The sequence below is a fragment of the Ovis canadensis genome, chromosome 10 (genome assembly GCF_042477335.2).
Source record: "Ovis canadensis isolate MfBH-ARS-UI-01 breed Bighorn chromosome 10, ARS-UI_OviCan_v2, whole genome shotgun sequence".
Lineage (NCBI taxonomy): Eukaryota > Metazoa > Chordata > Mammalia > Artiodactyla > Bovidae > Ovis > Ovis canadensis.
In genome coordinates, this window is record NC_091254.1 from 11,828,122 (window position 1) to 11,849,123 (window position 21,002).

Below are 21,002 nucleotides of genomic sequence, written 5' to 3' on the forward strand. Positions count from 1 at the left end.
CCACGTGATTTCCCCGTGGGGCCCACGTGATTTCCGGCTGGGGCCCACGTGATTTCCGGGTGGGGCCCACGTGATTTCCGGGTGGGGCCCACGTGATTTCCGGGTGGGGCCCACGTGATTTCCGGGTGGGGCCCACGTGATTTCCGGGTGGGGCCCACGTGATTTCCGGGTGGGGCAAACGTGATTTCCGGGTGGGCCCCACGTGATTTCCGGGTGGGGCCCACGTGATTTCCGGGTGGGGCCCACGTGATTTCCGGGTGGGCCCCACGTGATTTCCGGGTGGGGCCAACGTGATTTCCGGGTGGGGCCCACGTGATTTCCGGGTGGGGCCCACGTGATTTCCGGGTGGGGCCCACGTGATTTCCGGGTGGGGCCCACGTGATTTCCGGGTGGGGCCCACGTGATTTCCGGGTGGGGCCCACGTGATTTCCCCGTGGGGCCCACGTGATTTCCGGCTGGGGCCCACGTGATTTCCGGGTGGGGCCCACGTGATTTCCGGGTGGGGCCCACGTGATTTCCGGGTGGGGCCCACGTGATTTCCGGGTGGGGCCCACGTGATTTCCCCGTGGGGCCCACGTGATTTCCCCGTGGGGCCCACGTGATTTCCCCGTGGGGCCCACGTGATTTCCCCGTGGGGCCACGTGATTTCCGGCTGGGGCCCACGTGATTTCCGGGTGGGGCCCACGTGATTTCCGGGTGGGGCCCACGTGATTTCCGGGTGGGGCCCACGTGATTCCGGGTGGGGCCCACGTGATTTCCCCGTGGGGCCCACGTGATTTCCGGGTGGGGCCCACGTGATTTCCGGGTGGGGCCCACGTGATTTCCGGGTGGGGCCCACGTGATTTCCCCGTGGGGCCCACGTGATTTCCGGGTGGGGCCCACGTGATTTCCCCGTGGGGCCCACGTGATTTCCGGGTGGGGCCCCGTGATTTCCGGGTTGGGCCCACGTGATTTCCGGGTGGGGCCCACGTGATTTCCGGGTGGGGCCCACGTGATTTCCGGGTGGGGCCCACGTGATTTCCCCGTGGGGCCCACGTGATTTCCGGGTGGGGCCCACGTGATTTCCGGGTGGGGCCCACGTGATTTCCGGGTGGGCCCACGTGATTTCCGGGTGGGGCCCACGTGATTCTCCGTGGGGCCCACGTGATTTCCGGGTGGGGCCCACGTGATTTCCGGGTGGGGCCCACGTGATTTCCGGGTGGGGCCCACGTGATTTCCGGGTGGGGCCCACGTGATTTCCGGGTGGGGCCCACGTGATTTCCGGGTGGGGCCCACGTGATTTCCGGGTGGGCCCCACGTGATTCCGGGTGGGGCCCACGTGATTTCCGGGTGGGGCCCACGTGATTTCCGGGTGGGGCCCACGTGATTTCCGGGTGGGCCCCACGTGATTTCCGGGTGGGGCCCACGTGATTTCCGGGTGGGGCCCACGTGATTTCCGGGTGGGGCCCACGTGATTTCCGGGTGGGCCCCACGTGATTTCCGGGTGGGGCCCACGTGATTTCCGGGTGGGGCCCACGTGATTTCCGGGTGGGGCCCACGTGATTTCCGGGTGGGGCCCACGTGATTTCCGGGTGGGGCCCACGTGATTTCCGGGTGGGGCCCACGTGATTTCCGGGTGGGGCCCACGTGATTTCCGGGTGGGGCCCACGTGATTTCCCCGTGGGGCCCACGTGATTTCCGGCTGGGGCCCACGTGATTTCCGGGTGGGGCCCACGTGATTTCCGGGTGGGGCCCACGTGATTTCCGGGTGGGGCCCACGTGATTTCCGGGTGGGGCCCACGTGATTTCCCCGTGGGGCCCCGTGATTTCCGGGTGGGGCCCACGTGATTTCCGGGTGGGGCCCACGTGATTTCCGGGTGGGGCCCACGTGATTTCCGGGTGGGCCCCACGTGATTTCCGGGTGGGGCCCACGTGATTTCCGGGTGGGGCCCACGTGATTTCCGGGTGGGGCCCACGTGATTTCCGGGTGGGGCCCACGTGATTTCCGGGTGGGGCCCACGTGATTTCCGGGTGGGGCCCACGTGATTTCCGGGTGGGGCCCACGTGATTTCCGTGTGGGGCCCACGTGATTTCCGGGTGGGGCCCACGTGATTTCCGGGTGGGGCCCACGTGATTTCCGGGTGGGGCCCACGTGATTTCCCCGTGGGGCCCACGTGATTTCCGGGTGGGGCCCACGTGATTTCCGGGTGGGGCCCACGTGATTTCCGGGTGGGGCCCACGTGATTTCCGGGTGGGGCCCACGTGATTTCCGGGTGGGGCCCACGTGATTTCCGGGTGGGGCCCACGTGATTTCCGGGTGGGGCCCACGTGATTTCCGGGTGGGGCAAACGTGATTTCCGGGTGGGCCCCACGTGATTTCCGGGTGGGGCCCACGTGATTTCCGGGTGGGGCCCACGTGATTTCCGGGTGGGCCCCACGTGATTTCCGGGTGGGGCCCACGTGATTTCCGGGTGGGGCCCACGTGATTTCCGGGTGGGGCCCACGTGATTTCCGGGTGGGGCCCACGTGATTTCCGGGTGGGGCCCACGTGATTTCCGGGTGGGGCCCACGTGATTTCCGGGTGGGGCCCACGTGATTTCCCCGTGGGGCCCACGTGATTTCCGGCTGGGGCCCACGTGATTTCCGGGTGGGGCCCACGTGATTTCCGGGTGGGGCCCACGTGATTTCCGGGTGTGGCCCACGTGATTTCCGGGTGGGGCCCACGTGATTTCCGGGTGGGGCCCACGTGATTTCCGGGTGGGGCCCACGTGATTTCCGGGTGGGGCCCACGTGATTTCCGGGTGGGGCCCACGTGTTTTCCGGGTGGGGCCCACGTGATTTCCGGGTGGGGCCCACGTGATTTCCGGGTGGGGCCCACGTGATTTCGGGTGGGCCCCACGTGATTTCCGGGTGGGGCCCACGTGATTTCCGGGTGGGGCCCACGTGATTTCCGGGTGGGGCCCACGTGATTTCCGGGTGGGGCCCACGTGATTTCGGGGTGGGGCCCACGTGATTTCCGGGTGGGGCCCACGTGATTTCCGGGTGGGGCCCACGTGATTTCCGGGTGGGGCCCACGTGATCTCCGGGTGGGGCCCACGTGATTTCCGGGTGGGGCCCACGTGATTTCCGGGTGGGGCCCACGTGATTTCCGGGTGGGGCCCACGTGATCTCCGGGTGGGGCCCACGTGATTTCCGGGTGGGGCCCACGTGATTTCCGGCTGGGGCCCACGTGATTTCCGGGTGGGGCCCACGTGATTTCCGGGTGGGGCCCACGTGATTTCCCCGTGGGGCCCACGTGATTTCCGGGTGGGGCCCACGGGATTTCCGGGTGGGGCCCACGTGATTTCCGGGTGGGGCCCACGTGATTTCCGGGTGGGGCACACGTGATTTCCCGGTGGGGCCCACGTGATTTCCGGGTGGGGCCCACGTGATTTCCGGGTGGGGCCCACGTGATTTCCGGGTGGGGCCCACGTGATTTCCCGCGTGGGGCCCACGTGATTTCCGGGTGGGGCCCACGTGATTTCCCGGTGGGGCCCACGTGATTTCCGGGTGGGGACCACGTGATTTCCGGGTGGGGCCCACGTGATTTCCCCGTGGGGCCCACGTGATTTCCGGGTGGGGACCACGTGATTTCCGGGTGGGGCCCACGTGATTTCCCCGTGGGGCCCACGTGATTTCCGGGTGGGGCCCACGTGATTTCCGGGTGGGGCCCACGTGATTTCCGGGTGGGGCCCACGTGATTTCCGGGTGGGGCCCACGTGATTTCCGGGTGGGCCCCACGTGATTTCCGGGTGGGGCCCACGTGATTTCCGGGTGGGGCCCACGTGATTTCCGGGTGGGGCCCACGTGATTTCCGGGTGGGGCCCACGTGATTTCCGGGTGGGGCCCACGTGATTTCCGGGTGGGGCCCACGTGATTTCCGGGTGGGGCCCACGTGATTTCCGGGTGGGGCCCACGTGATTTCCGGGTGGGGCCCACGTGATTTCCGGGTGGGGCCCACGTGATTTCCGGGTGGGGCCCACGTGATTTCCGGGTGGGGCCCACGTGATTTCCGGGTGGGGCCCACGTGATTTCCGGGTTGGGCCCACGTGATTTCCCGGTGGGGCCCACGTGATTTCCGGGTGGGGCCCACGTGATTTCCCCGTGGGGCCCACGTGATTTCCCCGTGGGGCCCACGTGATTTCCGGGTGGGGCCCACGTGATTTCCGGGTGGGGCCCACGTGATTTCCGGGTGGGGCCCACGTGATTTCCCGGGTGGGGCCCACGTGATTTCCGGGTGGGGCCCACGTGATTTCCGGGTGGGGCCCACGTGATTTCCGGGTGGGGCCCACGTGATTTCCGGGTGGGGCCCACGTGATTTCCGGGTGGGCCCCACGTGATTTCCGGGTGGGGCCCACGTGATTTCCGGGTGGGGCCCACGTGATTTCCGGGTGGGGCCCACGTGATTTCCGGGTGGGGCCCACGTGATTTCCGGGTGGGGCCCACGTGATTTCCGGGTGGGGCCCACGTTATTTCCGGGTGGGGCCCACGTGATTTCCGGGTGGGGCCCACGTGATTTCCCCGTGGGGCCCACGTGATTTCCGGGTGGGGCCCACGTGATTTCCCCGTGGGGCCCACGTGATTTCCCCGTGGGGCCCACGTGATTTCCGGGTGGGGCCCACGTGATTTCCGGGTGGGGCCCACGTGATTTCCCCGTGGGGCCCACGTGATTTCCGGGTGGGGCCCACGTGATTTCCCCGTGGGGCCCACGTGATTTCCGGGTGGGGCCCACGTGATTTCCGGGTTGGGCCCACGTGATTTCCGGGTGGGGCCCACGTGATTTCCGGGTGGGGCCCACGTGATTTCCGGGTGGGGCCCACGTGATTTCCGGGTGGGGCAAACGTGATTTCCGGGTGGGCCCCACGTGATTTCCGGGTGGGGCCCACGTGATTTCCGGGTGGGGCCCACGTGATTTCCGGGTGGGGCCCACGTGATTTCCGGGTGGGGCCAACGTGATTTCCGGGTGGGGCCCACGTGATTTCCGGGTGGGGCCCACGTGATTTCGGGTGGGGCCCACGTGATTTCCGGGTGGGGCCCACGTGATTTCGGGTGGGGCCCACGTGATTTCCGGGTGGGGCCCACGTGATTTCCCGTGGGGCCCACGTGATTTCCGGATGGGGCCCACGTGATTTCCGGGTGGGGCCCACGTGATTTCCGGGTGGGGCCCACGTGATTCCGGGTGGGGCCCACGTGATTTCCGGGTGGGGCCCACGTGATTTCCCGGTGGGGCCCACGTGATTTCCCGGTGGGGCCCACGTGATTTCCCCGTGGGGCCCACGTGATTTCCCCGTGGGGCCCACGTGATTTCCGGGTGGGGCCCACGTGATTTCCGGCTGGGGCCCACGTGATTTCCGGGTGGGGCCCACGTGATTTCCGGGTGGGGCCCACGTGATTTCCGGGTGGGGCCCACGTGATTTCCGGGTGGGGCCCACGTGATTTCCGGGTGGGGCCCACGTGATTTCCGGGTGGGGCCCACGTGATTTCAGGGTGGGGCCCACGTGATTTCCGGGTGGGGCCCACGTGATTTCCGGGTGGGGCCCACGTGATTTCCGGGTGGGGCCCACGTGATCTCCCCGTGGGGCCCACGTGATTTCCGGGTGGGGCCCACGTGATTTCCGGGTGGGGCCCACGTGATTTCCGGGTGGGGCCCACGTGATCTCCGGGTGGGGCCCACGTGATTTCCGGGTGGGGCCCACGTGATTTCCGGCTGGGGCCCACGTGATTTCCGGGTGGGGCCCACGTGATTTCCGGGTGGGGCCCACGTGATTTCCCCGTGGGGCCCACGTGATTTCCGGGTGGGGCCCACGGGATTTCCGGGTGGGGCCCACGTGATTTCCGGGTGGGGCCCACGTGATTTCCGGGTTGGGGCCCACGTGATTTCCCCGTGGGGCCCACGTGATTTCCGGGTGGGGCCCACGTGATTTCCGGGTGGGGCCCACGTTATTTCCGGGTGGGGCCCACGTGATTTCCCGGGTGGGGCCCACGTGATTTCCGGGTGGGGCCCACGTGATTTCCGGGTGGGGCCCACGTGATTTCCGGGTGGGGCCCACGTGATTTCCGGGTGGGGCCCACGTGATTTCCCCGGTGGGGCCCACGTGATTTCCGGGTGGGGACCACGTGATTTCCGGGTGGGGGCCCACGTGATTTCCGGGTGGGGCCCACGTGATTTCCGGGTCGGGCCCACGTGATTTCCGGGTGGGGCCCACGTGATTTCCGGGTGGGGACCACGTGATTTCCGGGTGGGGCCCACGTGATTTCCCCGTGGGGCCCACGTGATTTCCGGGTGGGGCCCACGTGATTTCGGGTGGGGCCCACGTGATTTCCGGGTGGGGCCCACGTGATTTCCGGGTGGGGCCCACGTGATTTCCGGGTGGGGCCCACGTGATTTCCGGGTGGGGCCCACGTGATTTCCCGGTGGGGCCCACGTGATTTCCGGCTGGGGCCCACGTGATTTCCGGGTGGGGCCCACGTGATTTCCGGGTGGGGCCCACGTGATTTCCGGGTGGGGCCCCACGTGATTTCCGGGGTGGGGCCCACGTGATTTCCCCGTGGGGCCCACGTGATTTCCGGGTGGGGCCCACGTGATTTCCGGGTGGGGCCCACGTGATTTCCCGGTGGGGCCCACGTGATTTCCCGGTGGGGCCCACGTGATTTCCGGGTGGGGCCCACGTGATTTCCGGGTGGGGCCCACGTGATTTCCGGGTGGGGCCCACGGGATTTCCGGGTGGGGCCCACGTGATTTCCGGGTGGGGCCCACGTGATTTCCGGGTGGGGCCCACGTGATTTCGGGTGGGGCCCACGTGATTTCCGGGTGGGGCCCACGTGATTTCCCGGTGGGGCCCACGTGATTTCCGGGTGGGGCCCACGTGATTTCCCCGTGGGGCCCACGTGATTTCCGGGTGGGGCCCACGTGATTTCCGGGTGGGGCCCACGTGATTTCCCGGGTGGGGCCCACGTGATTTCCCGGGTGGGGCCCACGTGATTTCCCGGGTGGGGCCCACGTGATTTCCGGGTGGGGCCCACGTGATTTCCGGGTGGGGCCCACGTGATTTCCGTGGGGCCCACGTGATTTCCGGGTGGGGCCCACGTGATTTCCGGGTTGGGCCCACGTGATTTCCGGGTGGGGCCCACGTGATTTCCGGGTGGGGCCCACGTGATTTCCGGGTGGGGCCCACGTGATTTCCGGGTGGGGCCCACGTGATTTCCGGGTGGGGCCCACGTGATTTCCGGGTGGGGCCCACGTGATTTTCGGGTGGGGCAAACGTGATTTCCGGGTGGGCCCCACGTGATTTCCGGGTGGGGCCCACGTGATTTCGGGTGGGGCCCACGTGATTTCCGGGTGGGCCCCACGTGATTTCCGGGTGGGGCCCACGTGATTTCCGGGTGGGGCCCACGTGATTTCCGGGTGGGGCCCACGTGATTTCCGGGTGGGGCCCACGTGATTTCCGGGTGGGGCCCACGTGATTTCCGGGTGGGCCCCACGAGATTTCCGGGTGGGGCCCACGTGATTTCGGGTGGGGCCCACGTGATTTCCGGTGGGGCCCACGTGATTTCCCCGTGGGGCCCACGTGATTTCCGGGTGGGGCCCACGTGATTTCCGGGTGGGGCCCACGTGATTTCCGGGTGGGGCCCACGTGATTTCCGGGTGGGGCCCACGTGATTTCCGGGTGGGGCCCACGTGATTTCCGGGTGGGGCCCACGTGATTTCCGGGTGGGGCCCACGTGATTTCCGGGTGGGGCCCACGTGATTTCCGGGTGGGGCCCACGTGATTTCCGGGTGGGGCCCACGTGATTTCCGGGTGGGGCCCACGTGATTTCCGGGTGGGGCCCACGTGATTTCCGGGTGGGGCACGTGATTTCCGGGTGGGCCCACGTGATTTCCGGGTGGGGCCCACGTGATTTCCGGGTGGGGCCCACGTGATTTCCGTGGGGCCCACGTGATTTCCGGGTGGGGCCCACGTGATTTCCGGGTGGGGCCCACGTGATTTCCGGGTGGGGCCCACGTGATTTCCGGGTGGGGCCCACGTGATTTCCGGGTGGGGCCCACGTGATTTCCGGGTGGGGCCCACGTGATTTCGGGTGGGGCCCACGTGATTTCGGGTGGGGCCCACGTGATTTCCGGGTGGGGCCCACGTGATTTCCGGGTGGGGCCCACGTGATTTCGGGTGGGGCCCACGTGATTTCCGGGTGGGGCCCACGTGATTTCGGGTGGGGCCCACGTGATTTCCGGGTGGGGCCCACGTGATTTCCGGGTGGGGCCCACGTGATTCCGGGTGGGGCCCACGTGATTTCCGGGTGGGGCCCACGTGATTTCCGGGTGGGGCCCACGTGATTTCCGGGTGGGGCCCACGTGATTTCCCGGTGGGGCCCACGTGATTTCCGGGTGGGGCCCACGTGATTTCCGGGTGGGGCCCACGTGATTTCCGGGTGGGGCCCACGTGATTTCCGGGTGGGGCCCACGTGATTTCCGGGTGGGGCCCACGTGATTTCCGGGTGGGGCCCACGTGATTTCCGGGTGGGGCCCACGTGATTTCCGGGTGGGGCCCACGTGATTTCCGGGTGGGGCCCACGTGATTTCCGGGTGGGGCCCACGTGATTTCCGGGTGGGGCCCACGTGATTTCCCGGGTGGGGCCCACGTGATTTCCGGGTGGGGCCCACGTGATTTCCGGGTGGGGCCCACGTGATTTCCCGGTGGGGCCCACGTGATTTCCGGGTGGGGCCCACGTGATTTTCCGGGTGGGGCCCACGTGATTTCCGGGTGGGGCCCACGTGATTTCCGTGGGGCCCACGTGATTTCCGGGTGGGGCCCACGTGATTTCCGGGTGGGGCCCACGTGATTTCCGGGTGGGGCCCACGTGATTTCCGGGTGGGGCCCACGTGATTTCCGGGTGGGGCCCACGTGATTTCCGGGTGGGGCCCACGTGATTTCCGGGTGGGGCCCACGTGATTTCGGGTGGGGCCCACGTGATTTCCGGGTGGGGCCCACGTGATTTCCGGGTGGGGCCCACGTGATTTCCGGGTGGGGCCCACGTGATTTCCGGGTGGGGCCCACGTGATTTCCGGGTGGGGCCCACGTGATTTCCGGGTGGGGCCCACGTGATTTCCCCGTGGGGCCCACGTGATTTCCGGGTGGGCCCCACGTGATTTCCGGGTGGGGCCCACGTGATTTCCCCGTGGGGCCCACGTGATTTCCGGGTGGGGCCCACGTGATTTCCGGGTGGGGCCCACGTGATTTCCGGGTGGGGCCCACGTGATTTCCCCGTGGGGCCCACGTGATTTCCCCGTGGGGCCCACGTGATTTCCGGGTGGGGCCCACGTGATTTCCGGGTGGGGCCCACGTGATTTCCGGGTGGGGCCCACGTGATTTCCGGGTGGGGCCCACGTGATTTCCGGGTGGGGCCCACGTGATTTCCGGGTGGGGCCCACGTGATTTCCGGGTGGGGCCCACGTGATTTCCGGGTGGGGCCCACGTGATTTCCGGGTGGGGCCCACGTGATTTCCGGGTGGGGCCCACGTGATTTCCGGGTGGGGCCCACGTGATTTCCGGGTGGGGCCCACGTGATTCCGGGTGGGGCCCACGTGATTTCCGGGTGGGGCCCACGTGATTTCCGGGTGGGGCCCACGTGATTTCCGGGTGGGCCCCACGTGATTTCCCCGTGGGGCCCACGTGATTTCCGGGTGGGGCCCACGTGATTTCCGGGTGGGGCCCACGTGATTTCCGGGTGGGGCCCACGTGATTTCCGGGTGGGGCCCACGTGATTTCCGGGTGGGGCCCACGTGATTTCGGGTGGGGCCCACGTGATTTCCGGGTGGGGCCCACGTGATTTCCGGGTGGGGCCCACGTGATTTCCGGGTGGGGCCCACGTGATTTCCGGGTGGGGCCCACGTGATTTCCGGGTGGGGCCCACGTGATTTCCGGGTGGGGCCCACGTGATTTCCGGGTGGGGCCCACGTGATTTCCGGGTGGGGCCCACGTGATTTCCGGGTGGGGCCCACGTGATTTCCGGGTGGGGCCCACGTGATTTCCGGGTGGGGCGCACGTGATTTCCGGGTGGGGCCCACGTGATTTCCGGGTGGGGCCCACGTGATTTCCGGGTGGGGCCCACGTGATTTCCGGGTGGGGCCCACGTGATTCCGGGTGGGGCCCACGTGATTTCCGGGTGGGCCCACGTGATTTCCGGGTGGGGCCCACGTGATTTCCGGGTGGGGCCCACGTGATTTCCGGGTGGGGCCCACGTGATTTCCGGGTGGGGCCCACGTGATTCCGGGTGGGCCCCACGTGATTTCCGGGTGGGGCCCACGTGATTTCCGGGTGGGGCCCACGTGATTTCCCCGTGGGGCCCACGTGATTTCCCCGTGGGGCCCACGTGATTTCCGGGTGGGGCCCACGTGATTTCGGGTGGGGCCCACGTGATTTCCGGGTGGGGCCCACGTGATTTCCGGGTGGGGCCCACGTGATTTCCCGGGTGGGGCCCACGTGATTTCCGGGTGGGGCCCACGTGATTTCCGGGTGGGGCCCACGTGATTTCCGGGTGGGGCCCACGTGATTTCCGGGTGGGGCCCACGTGATTTCCGGGTGGGGCCCACGTGATTTCCCGGTGGGGCCCACGTGATTTCCGGGTGGGGCCCACGTGATTTCCGGGTGGGGCCCACGTGATTTCCGGGTGGGGCCCACGTGATTTCCGGGTGGGGCCCACGTGATTTCCGGGTGGGGCCCACGTGATTTCCGGGTGGGCCCCACGTGATTTCCGGGTGGGGCCCACGTGATTTCCGGGTGGGGCCCACGTGATTTCCGGGTGGGGCCCACGTGATTTCCGGGTGGGGCCCACGTGATTTCCGTGGGGCCCACGTGATTTCCCCGTGGGGCCCACGTGATTTCCGGGTGGGGCCCACGTGATTTCCGGGTGGGGCCCACGTGATTTCCGGGTGGGGCCCACGTGATTTCCGGGTGGGGCCCACGTGATTTCGGGTGGGCCCCACGTGATTTCCGGGTGGGGCCCACGTGATTTCCGGGTGGGGCCCACGTGATTTCCGGGTGGGGCCCGTGATTTCCGGGTGGGGCCCACGTGATTTCCGGGTGGGGCCCACGTGATTTCCGTGGGGCCCACGTGATTTCCGGGTGGGGCCCACGTGATTTCGGGTGGGGCCCACGTGATTTCCCGGGTGGGGCCCACGTGATTTCCGGGTGGGGCCCACGTGATTTCCGGGTGGGGCCCACGTGATTTCCGGGTGGGGCCCACGTGATTTCCGGGTGGGGCCCACGTGATTTCCGGGTGGGGCCCACGTGATTTCCGGGTGGGGCCCACGTGATTTCCGGGTGGGCCCCACGTGATTTCCGGGTGGGGCCCACGTGATTTCCGGGTGGGGCCCACGTGATTTCCGGGTGGGGCCCACGTGATTTCCGGGTGGGGCCCACGTGATTTCCGGGTGGGGCCACGTGATTTCGGGTGGGGCCCACGTGATTTCCGGGTGGGGCCCACGTGATTTCGGGGTGGGGCCCACGTGATTTCCGGGTGGGGCCCACGTGATTTCCGGGTGGGGCCCACGTGATTTCCGGGTGGGCCCCACGTGATTCCGGGTGGGGCCCACGTGATTTCCGGGTGGGGCCCCGTGATTTCCGGTGGGGCCCACGTGATTTCCGGGTGGGGCCCACGTGATTTCCGGGTGGGGCCCACGTGATTTCCGGGTGGGGCCCACGTGATTTCCGCGTGGGGCCCACGTGATTTCCGGGTGGGGCCCACGTGATTTCCGGGTGGGGCCCACGTGATTTCCCGGTGGGGCCCACGTGATTTCCGGGTGGGGCCCACGTGATTTCCGGGTGGGGCCCACGTGATTTCCGGGTGGGGCCCACGTGATTTCCGGGTGGGGCCCACGTGATTTCCGGGTGGGGCCCACGTGATTTCCGGGTGGGGCCCACGTGATTTCCGGGTGGGGCCCACGTGATTTCCGGGTGGGGCCCACGTGATTTCCGGCTGGGGCCCACGTGATTTCCCCGTGGGGCCCACGTGATTCCCGGTGGGGCCCACGTGATTTCCGGGTGGGGCCCACGTGATTTCCCGGTGGGGCCCACGTGATTTCCGGGTGGGGCCCACGTGATTTCCCGGTGGGGCCCACGTGATTTCCGGGTGGGGCCCACGTGATTTCCGGGTGGGGCCCACGTGATTTCCGGGTGGGGCCCACGTGATTTCCCGGTGGGGCCCACGTGATTTCCGGGTGGGGCCCACGTGATTTCCGGGTGGGGCCCCCGTGATTTCCGGGTGGGGCCCACGTGATCCCCGGGTGGGGCCCACGTGATTTCCGGGTGGGCCCCACGTGATTTCCCCGTGGGGCCCACGTGATTTCCGGGTGGGGCCCACGTGATTTCCGGGTGGGGCCCACGTGATTTCCGGGTGGGGCCCACCGTGATTTCCGGGTGGGGCCCACGTGATTTCCCCGTGGGGCCCACGTGATTTCCGGGTGGGGCCCACGTGATTTCCGGGTGGGGCCCACGTGATTTCCGGGTGGGGCCCACGTGATTTCCCGGTGGGGCCCACGTGATTTCCGGGTGGGGCCCACGTGATTTCCAGGTGGGGCCCACGTGATTTCCGGGTGGGGCCCACGTGATTTCCGGGTGGGGCCCACGTGATTTCGGGTGGGGCCCACGTGATTTCCGGGTGGGGCCCACGTGATTTCCGGGTGGGGCCCACGTGATTTCCGGGTCGGGCCCACGTGATTTCCGGGTGGGGCCCACGTGATTTCCGGGTGGGGCCCACGTGATTTCCGGGTGGGGCCCACGTGATTTCCGGGTGGGGCCCACGTGATTTCCGGGTTGGGCCCACGTGATTTCCGGGTGGGGCAAACGTGATTTCGGGTGGGCCCCACGTGATTTCCGGGTGGGGCCCACGTGATTCCGGGTGGGGCCCACGTGATTTCCGGGTGGGGCCCACGTGATTTCCGGGTGGGGCCCACGTGATTTCCGGGTGGGGCCCACGTGATTTCCGGGTGGGCCCCACGTGATTTCCGGGTGGGGCCCACGTGATTTCCGGGTGGGGCCCACGTGATTTCCGGGTGGGGCCCACGTGATTTCCGGGTGGGGCCCACGTGATTTCCGGGTGGGGCCCACGTGATTTCCGGGTGGGGCCCACGTGATTCCGGGTGGGGCCCACGTGATTTCCGGGTGGGGCCCACGTGATTCCGGGTGGGCCCACGTGATTTCCGGGTGGGGCCCACGTGATTTCCGGGTGGGGCCCACGTGATTTCCGGGTGGGGCCCACGTGATTTCCGGGTGGGGCCCACGTGATTTCCCCGTGGGGCCCACGTGATTTCCCCGTGGGGCCCACGTGATTTCCGGGTGGGGCCCACGTGATTTCCGGGTGGGGCCCACGTGATTTCCGGGTGGGGCCCACGTGATTTGGTGGGGCCCACGTGATTTCCGGGTGGGCCCCACGTGATTTCCGGGTGGGGCCCACGTGATTTCCGGGTGGGGCCCACGTGATTTCCGGGTGGGGGCCCACGTGATTTCCGGGTGGGGCCCACGTGATTTCCGGGTGGGGCCCACGTGATTTCCCCGTGGGGCCCACGTGATTTCCGGGTGGGGCCCACGTGATTTCCGGGTGGGGCCCACGTGATTTCCGGGTGGGGCCCACGTGATTTCCGGGTGGGGCCCACGTGATTTCCGGGTGGGGCCCACGTGATTTCCGGGTGGGGCCCACGTGATTTCCGGGTGGGGCCCACGTGATTTCCGGGTGGGGCCCACGTGATTTCCGGGTGGGGCCCACGTGATTTCCCGGGTGGGGCCCACGTGACTTCCCCGTGGGGCCCACGTGATTTCCCGGTGGGGCCCACGTGATTTCCCCGGTGGGGCCCACGTGATTTCCGGGTGGGGCGCACGTGATTTCCGGGTGGGGCCCACGTGATTTCCGGGTGGGGCGCACGTGATTTCCGGGTGGGGCCCACGTGATTTCCGGGTGGGGCGCACGTGATTTCCGGGTGGGGCCCACGTGAGTTCGGGGGGGGGCCCGCGTGATTTCCGGGTGGGGCCCACGTGATTTCCGGGTGGGGCCCACGTGATTTCCGGGTGGGCCCCACGTGATTTCCGGGTGGGGCCCACGTGATTTCCGGGTGGGCCCCACGTGATTCCGGGTGGGCCCCACGTGATTTCCGCGTGGGGCCCACGTGATTTCCCCGTGGGGCCCACGTGATTTCCCCGTGGGGCCCACGTGATTTCCCCGTGGGGCCCACGTGATTTCCGGGTGGGGCCCACGTGATTTCCGGGTGGGGCCCACGTGATTTCCGGGTGGGGCCCACGTGATTTCCGGGTGGGGCCCACGTGATTTCCGGGTGGGGCCCACGTGATTTCCGGGTGGGGCCCACGTGATTTCCGGGTGGGGCCCACGTGATTTCCCGTGGGGCCCACGTGATTTCCGGCTGGGGCCCACGTGATTTCCCCGTGGGGCCCACGTGATTTCCGGGTGGGGCCCACGTGATTTCCGGGTGGGGCCCACGTGATTTCCCCGTGGGGCCCACGTGATTTCGGGTGGGGCCCACGTGATTTCCCCGTGGGGCCCACGTGATTTCCGGGTGGGGCCCACGTGATTTCCGGGTGGGGCCCACGTGATTTCCCCGTGGGGCCCACGTGATTTCCCCGTGGGGCCCACCTGATTTCCCCGTGGGGCCCACGTGATTTCCCCATGGGGCCCACGTGATTTCCCCGTGGGGCCCACGTGATTTCCCGTGGGGCCCACGTGATTTCGGGTGGGCCCCACGTGATTTCCGGGTGGGGCCCACGTGATTTCCGGGTGGGGCCCACGTGATTTCCGGGTGGGGCCCACGTGATTTCCCCGTGGGGCCCACGTGATTTCCGGGTGGGGCCCACGTGATTTCCCCGTGGGGCCCACGTGATTTCCGGGTGGGGCCCACGTGATTTTCCGGGTGGGGCCCACGTGATTTCCGGGTGGGGCCCACGTCATTTCCCCGTGGGGCCCACGTGATTTCCGGGTGGGGCCCACGTGATTTCCAGGTGGGGCCCACGTGATTTCCGGGTGGGGCCCACGTGATTTCCGGGTGGGGCCCACGTGATTTCGGGTGGGGCCCACGTGATTTCCCCGTGGGGCCCACGTGATTTCCCCGTGGGGCCCACGTGATTTCCCCGTCGGGCCCACGTGATTTCCGGGTGGGGCCCACGTGATTTCCGGGTGGGGCCCACGTGATTTCCGGGTGGGGCCCACGTGAATTCCGGGTGGGGCCCACGTGATTTCCGGGTTGGGCCCACGTGATTCCGGGTGGGCCCCACGTGATTTCCGGGTGGGGCCCACGTGATTTCCGGGTGGGGCCCACGTGATTTCCGGGTGGGGCAAACGTGATTTCCGGGTGGGCCCCACGTGATTTCCGGGTGGGGCCCACGTGATTTCCGGGTGGGGCCCACGTGATTTCCGGGTGGGCCCCACGTGATTTCCGGGTGGGGCCCACGTGATTTCCGGGTGGGGCCCACGTGATTTCCGGGTGGGGCCCACGTGATTTCCGGGTGGGGCCCACGTGATTTCCGGGTGGGGCCCACGTGATTTCCGGGTGGGGCCCACGTGATTTCCGGGTGGGGCCCACGTGATTTCCGGGTGGGGCCCACGTGATTTCCGGGTGGGGCCCACGTGATTTCCGGGTGGGGCCCACGTGATTTCCGGGTGGGGCCCACGTGATTTCCGGGTGGGGCCCACGTGATTTCCGGGTGGGGCCCACGTGATTTCCCCGTGGGGCCCACGTGATTTCCCCGTGGGGCCCACGTGATTTCCCCGTGGGGCCCACGTGATTTCCGGGTGGGGCCCACGTGATTTCCCGGTGGGCCCCACGTGATTTCCGGGTGGGCCCCACGTGATTTCCGGGTGGGGCCCACGTGATTTCCGGGTGGGGCCCACGTGATTTCCGGGTGGGCCCACGTGATTTGCGGGGGGGGCCCACGTGATTTGCGGGTGGGGCCCACGTGATTTCCGGGTGGGCCCCACGTGATTTCCGGGTGGGGCCCACGTGATTTCCGGGTGGGGCCCACGTGATATCCGGGTGGGGCCCACGTGATTTCCGGGTGGGGCCCACGTGATTTCGGGTGGGGCCCACGTGATTTCCGGGTGGGGCCCACGTGATTTCCGGGTGGGGCCCACGTGATTTCCGGGTGGGGCCCACGTGATTTCCGGGTGGGGCCCACGTGATTTCCGGGTGGGCCCACGTGATTTCCGGGTGGGCCCCATTTCCGGGTGGGGCCCACGTGATTTCCGGGTGGGGCCCACGTGATTTCCGGGCGGGGCCCACGTGATTTCCGGGTGGGCCCCACGTGATTTCCCCGTGGGGCCCACGTGATTTCCGGGTGGGGCCCACGTGATTTCCGGGTGGGGCCCACGTGATTTCCGGGTGGGGCCCACGTTATTTCCGGGTGGGGCCCACGTGATTTCCCCGTGGGGCCCACGTGATTTCCGGGTGGGGCCCACGTGATTTCCCCGAGAGGCCCACGTGATTTCCGGGTGGGGCCCACGTGATTTCCCCGAGAGGCCCACGTGATTTCCCCGTGGGGCCCACGTGATTTCCGGGTGGGGGCCACGTGATTTCCGGGTGGGGCCCACGTGATTTCCGGGTGGGCCCCACGTGATTTCCGGGTGGGCCCCACGTGATTTCCGGTTGGGCCCCACGAGAATTCCGGGTGGGGCCCACGTGATTTCCGGGTGGGGCCCACGTGATTTCCGGGTGGGGCCCACGTGATTTCCCCGTGGGGCCCACGTGATTTCCGGGTGGGGCCCACGTGATTTCCGGGTGGGGCCCACGTGATTTCCGGGTGGGGCCCACGTGATTTCCGGGTGGGGCCCACGTGATTTCCCGTGGGGCCCACGTGATTTCCGGGTGGGGCCCACGTGATTTCCCCGTGGGGCCCACGTGATTTCCCCGTGGGGCCCACGTGACTTCCCCGTGGGGCCCACGTGATTTCCGGCTGGGGCCCACGTGATTTCCCCGTGGGGCCCACGTGATTTCCGGGTGGGGCCCACGGGATTTCCGGGTGGGGCCCACGTGATTTCCGGGTGGGGCCCACGTGATTTCCGGGTGGGGCCCACGTGATTTCCGGGTGGGGCCCACGTGATTTCCGGGTGGGGCCCACGTGATTTCCCCGTGGGGCCCACGTGATTTCCGGGTGGGGCCCACGTGATTTCCCCGTGGGGCCCACGTGATTTCCGGGTGGGGCCCACGTGATTTCCCCTTGGGGCACACGTGATTTCCCCGTGGGGCCCACGTGATTTCCGGGTGGGGCCCACGTGATTTCCGGGTGGGGCCCACGTGATTTCCGGGTGGGGCCCACGTGATTTCCGGGTGGGGCCCACGTGATTTCCGGGTGGGGCCCACGTGATTTCCGGGTGGGGCACACGTGATTTCCGGGTGGGCCCCACGTGATTTCCGGGTGGGGCCCACGTGATTTCGGGTGGGGCCCACGTGATTTCCCCGTGGGGCCCACGTGATTTCCGGGTGGGGCGCACGTGATTTCCGGGTGGGGCCCACGTGATTTCCGGGTGGGGCCCACGTGATTTCCGGGTGGGGCACACGTGATTTCCGGGTGGGGCCCACGTGATTTCCGGGTGGGGCCCACGTGTTTTCCGGGTGGGGCCCACGTGATTTCCGGGTGGGGCCCACGTGTTTCCGGGTGGGGCCCACGTGATTTCCGGGTGGGGCCCACGTGATTTCCGGGTGGGGCCCACGTGATTTCCTGGTGGGCCCCACGTGATTTCCGGGTGGGGCCCACGTGATTTCCGGGTGGGGCCCACGTGATTTCCGGGTGGGGCCCACGTGATTTCCGGGTGGGGCCCACGTGATTTCCCCGTGGGGCCCACGTGATTTCCCCGTGGGGCCCACGTGATTTCCGGGTGGGGCCCACGTGATTTCCGGGTGGGGCCCACGTGATTTCCGGGTGGGGCCCACGTGATTTCCGGGTGGGGCCCACGTGATTTCCGGGTGGGGCCCACGTGATTTCCGGGTGGGGCCCACGTGATTTCCGGGTGGGGCCCACGTGATTTCCGGGTGGGGCCCACGTGATTTCGGTGGGGCCCACGTGATTTCCGGGTGGGCCCCACGTGATTTCCGGGTGGGCCCACGTGATTTCCCCGTGGGGCCACGTGATTTCCGGGTGGGGCCCACGTGATTTCCGGGTGGGGCCCACGTGATTTCCGGGTGGGGCCCACGTGATTTCCGGGTGGGGCCCACGTGATTTCCCCGTGGGGCCCACGTGATTTCCCCGTGGGGCCCACGTGATTTCCCCGTGGGGCCCACGTGATTTCCGGGTGGGGCCCACGTGATTTCGGGTGGGGCCCACGTGATTTCCCCGTGGGGCCCACGTGATTTCCGGGTGGGGCCCACGTGATTTCCGGGTGGGCCCACGTGATTTCCGGGTGGGGCCCACGTGATTTCCGGGTGGGGCCCACGTGATTTCCGGGTGGGGCCCACGTGATTTCCGGGTGGGGCCCACGTGATTTCCGGGTGGGGCCCACGTGATTTCCGGGTGGGGCCCACGTGATTTCCGGGTGGGGCCCACGTGATTTCCGGGTGGGGCCCACGTGATTTCCGGGTGGGGCCCACGTGATTTCCGGGTGGGGCCCACGTGATTTCCGGGTGGGGCCCACGTGATTTCCGGGTGGGGCCCACGTGATTTCCCCGTGGGGCCCACGTGATTTCCCCGTGGGGCCCACGTGATTTCCGGGTGGGGCCCACGTGATTTCCCCGTGGGGCCCACGTGGTGGGGCCCACGTGATTTCCGGGTGGGGCCCACGTGATTTCCGGGTGGGGCCCACGTGATTTCCCCGTGGGGCCCACGTGATTTCCGGGTGGGGCCCACGTGATTTCCGGGTGGGGCCCACGTGATTTCCGGGTGGGGCCCACGTGATTTCCGGGTGGGGCCCACGTGATTTCCGGGTGGGGCCCACGTGATTTCCCGGTGGGGCCCACGTGATTTCCGGGTGGGGCCCACGTGATTTCCGGGTGGGCCCCACGTGATTTCCGGGTGGGGCCCACGTGATTTCCGGGTGGGGCCCACGTGATTTCCGGGTGGGGCCCACGTGATTTCCCCGTGGGGCCCACGTGATTTCCGGGTGGGGCCCACGTGATTTCCGGGTGGGGCCCACGTGATTTCCTGGTGGGGCCCACGTGATTTCCGGGTGGGGCCCACGTGATTTCCCCGTGGGGCCCACGTGATTTCCGGGTGGGGCCCACGTGATTTCCGGGTGGGGCCCACGTGATTTCCCCGTGGGGCCCACGTGATTTCCCCGTGGGGCCCACGTGATTTCCCGGGTGGGGCCCACGTGATTTCCGGGTGGGGCCCACGTGATTTCCGGGTGGGGCCCACGTGATTTCCGGGTGGGGCCCACGTGATTTCCGGGTGGGGCCCACGTGTTTTCCGGGTGGGGCCCACGTGATTTCCGGGTGGGGCCCACGTGTTTCCGGGTGGGGCCCACGTGATTTCCGGGTGGGGCCCACGTGATTTCCGGCTAGGGCCCACGTGATTTCCTGGTGGTGCCCACGTGATTTCCGGTTGGGGCCCACGTGATTTCCGGGTGGGGCCCACGTGATTTCCGGGTGGGGCCCACGTGATTTCCGGGTGGGGCCCACGTGATTTCCCCGTGGGGCCCACGTGATTTCCCCGTGGGGCCCACGTGATTTCCGGGTGGGGCCCACGTGATTTCCGGGTGGGGCCCACGTGATTTCGGGTGGGGCCCACGTGATTTCGGGTGGGGCCCACGTGATTTCCGGGTGGGCCCCACGTGATTTCCGTGTGGGGCCCACGTGATTTCCGGGTGGGGCCCACGTGATTTCCGGGTGTGGCCCACGTGATTTCCGGGTGGGGACCACGTGATTTCCGGGTGGGGCCCACGTGATTTCAACGTGGTGCCCACGTGATTTCCCCGTGGGGCCCACGTGATTTCCGGGTGGGGCCCACGTGATTTCCGGGTGGGCCCCACGTGATTTCCGGGTGGGGCCCACGTGATTTCCCCGTGGGGCCCACGTGATTTCCGGGTGGGGCCCACGTGATTTCCCCGTGGGGCCCACGTGATTTCCGGGTGGGCCCCACGTGATTTCCCCGTGGGGCCCACGTGATTTCCCCGTGGGGCCCACGTGATTTCCGGGTGGGGCCCACGTGATTTCCCCGTGGGGCCCACGTGATTTCCGGGTGGGGGCCCACGTGATTTCCCCGTGTGGCCCACGTGATTTCCGGGTGGGGACCACGTGATTTCCGGGTGGGGCCCACGTGATTTCAACGTGGGGCCCACGTGATTTCCCCGTGGGGCCCACGTGATTTCCGGGTGGGGCCCACGTGATTTCCGGGTGGGCCCCACGTGATTTCCGGGTGGGGCCCACGTGATTTCCGGGTGGGGCCCACGTGATTTCCGGGTGGGGCCCACGTGATTTCCCCGTGGGGCCCACGTGATTTCCGGGTGGGGCACACGTGATTTCCGGGTGGGCCCACCGTGATTTCCGGGTGGGGCCCACGTGATTTCCGGGTGGGGCCCACGTGATTTCCCCGTGGGGCCCTCGTGATTTCCGGGTGGGGCCCACGTGATTTCCCCGTGGGGCCCACGTGATTTCCCCGTGGGGCCCACGTGATTTCCGGGTGGGGCACACGTGATTTCCGGGTGGGGCCCACGTGATTTCCGGGTGGGGCACACGTGATTTCCGGGTGGGGCCCACGTGATTTCCGGGTGGGGCCCACGTGTTTTCCGGGTGGGGCCCACGTGATTTCCCGGTGGGGCCCACGTGATTTCCGGGTGGGGCCCACGTGATTTCCGGGTGGGGCCCACGTGATTTCCGGGTGGGGCCCACGTGATTTCATGGTGGGGCCCCCGTGATTTCCGGGTGGGGCCCACGTGATTTCCGGGTGGGGCCCACGTGATTTCCGGGTGGGGCCCTCGTGATTTCCGGGTGGGGCCCACGTGATTTCCCCGTGGGGCCCACGTGATTTCCCCGTGGGGCCCACGTGATTTCCGGGTGGGGC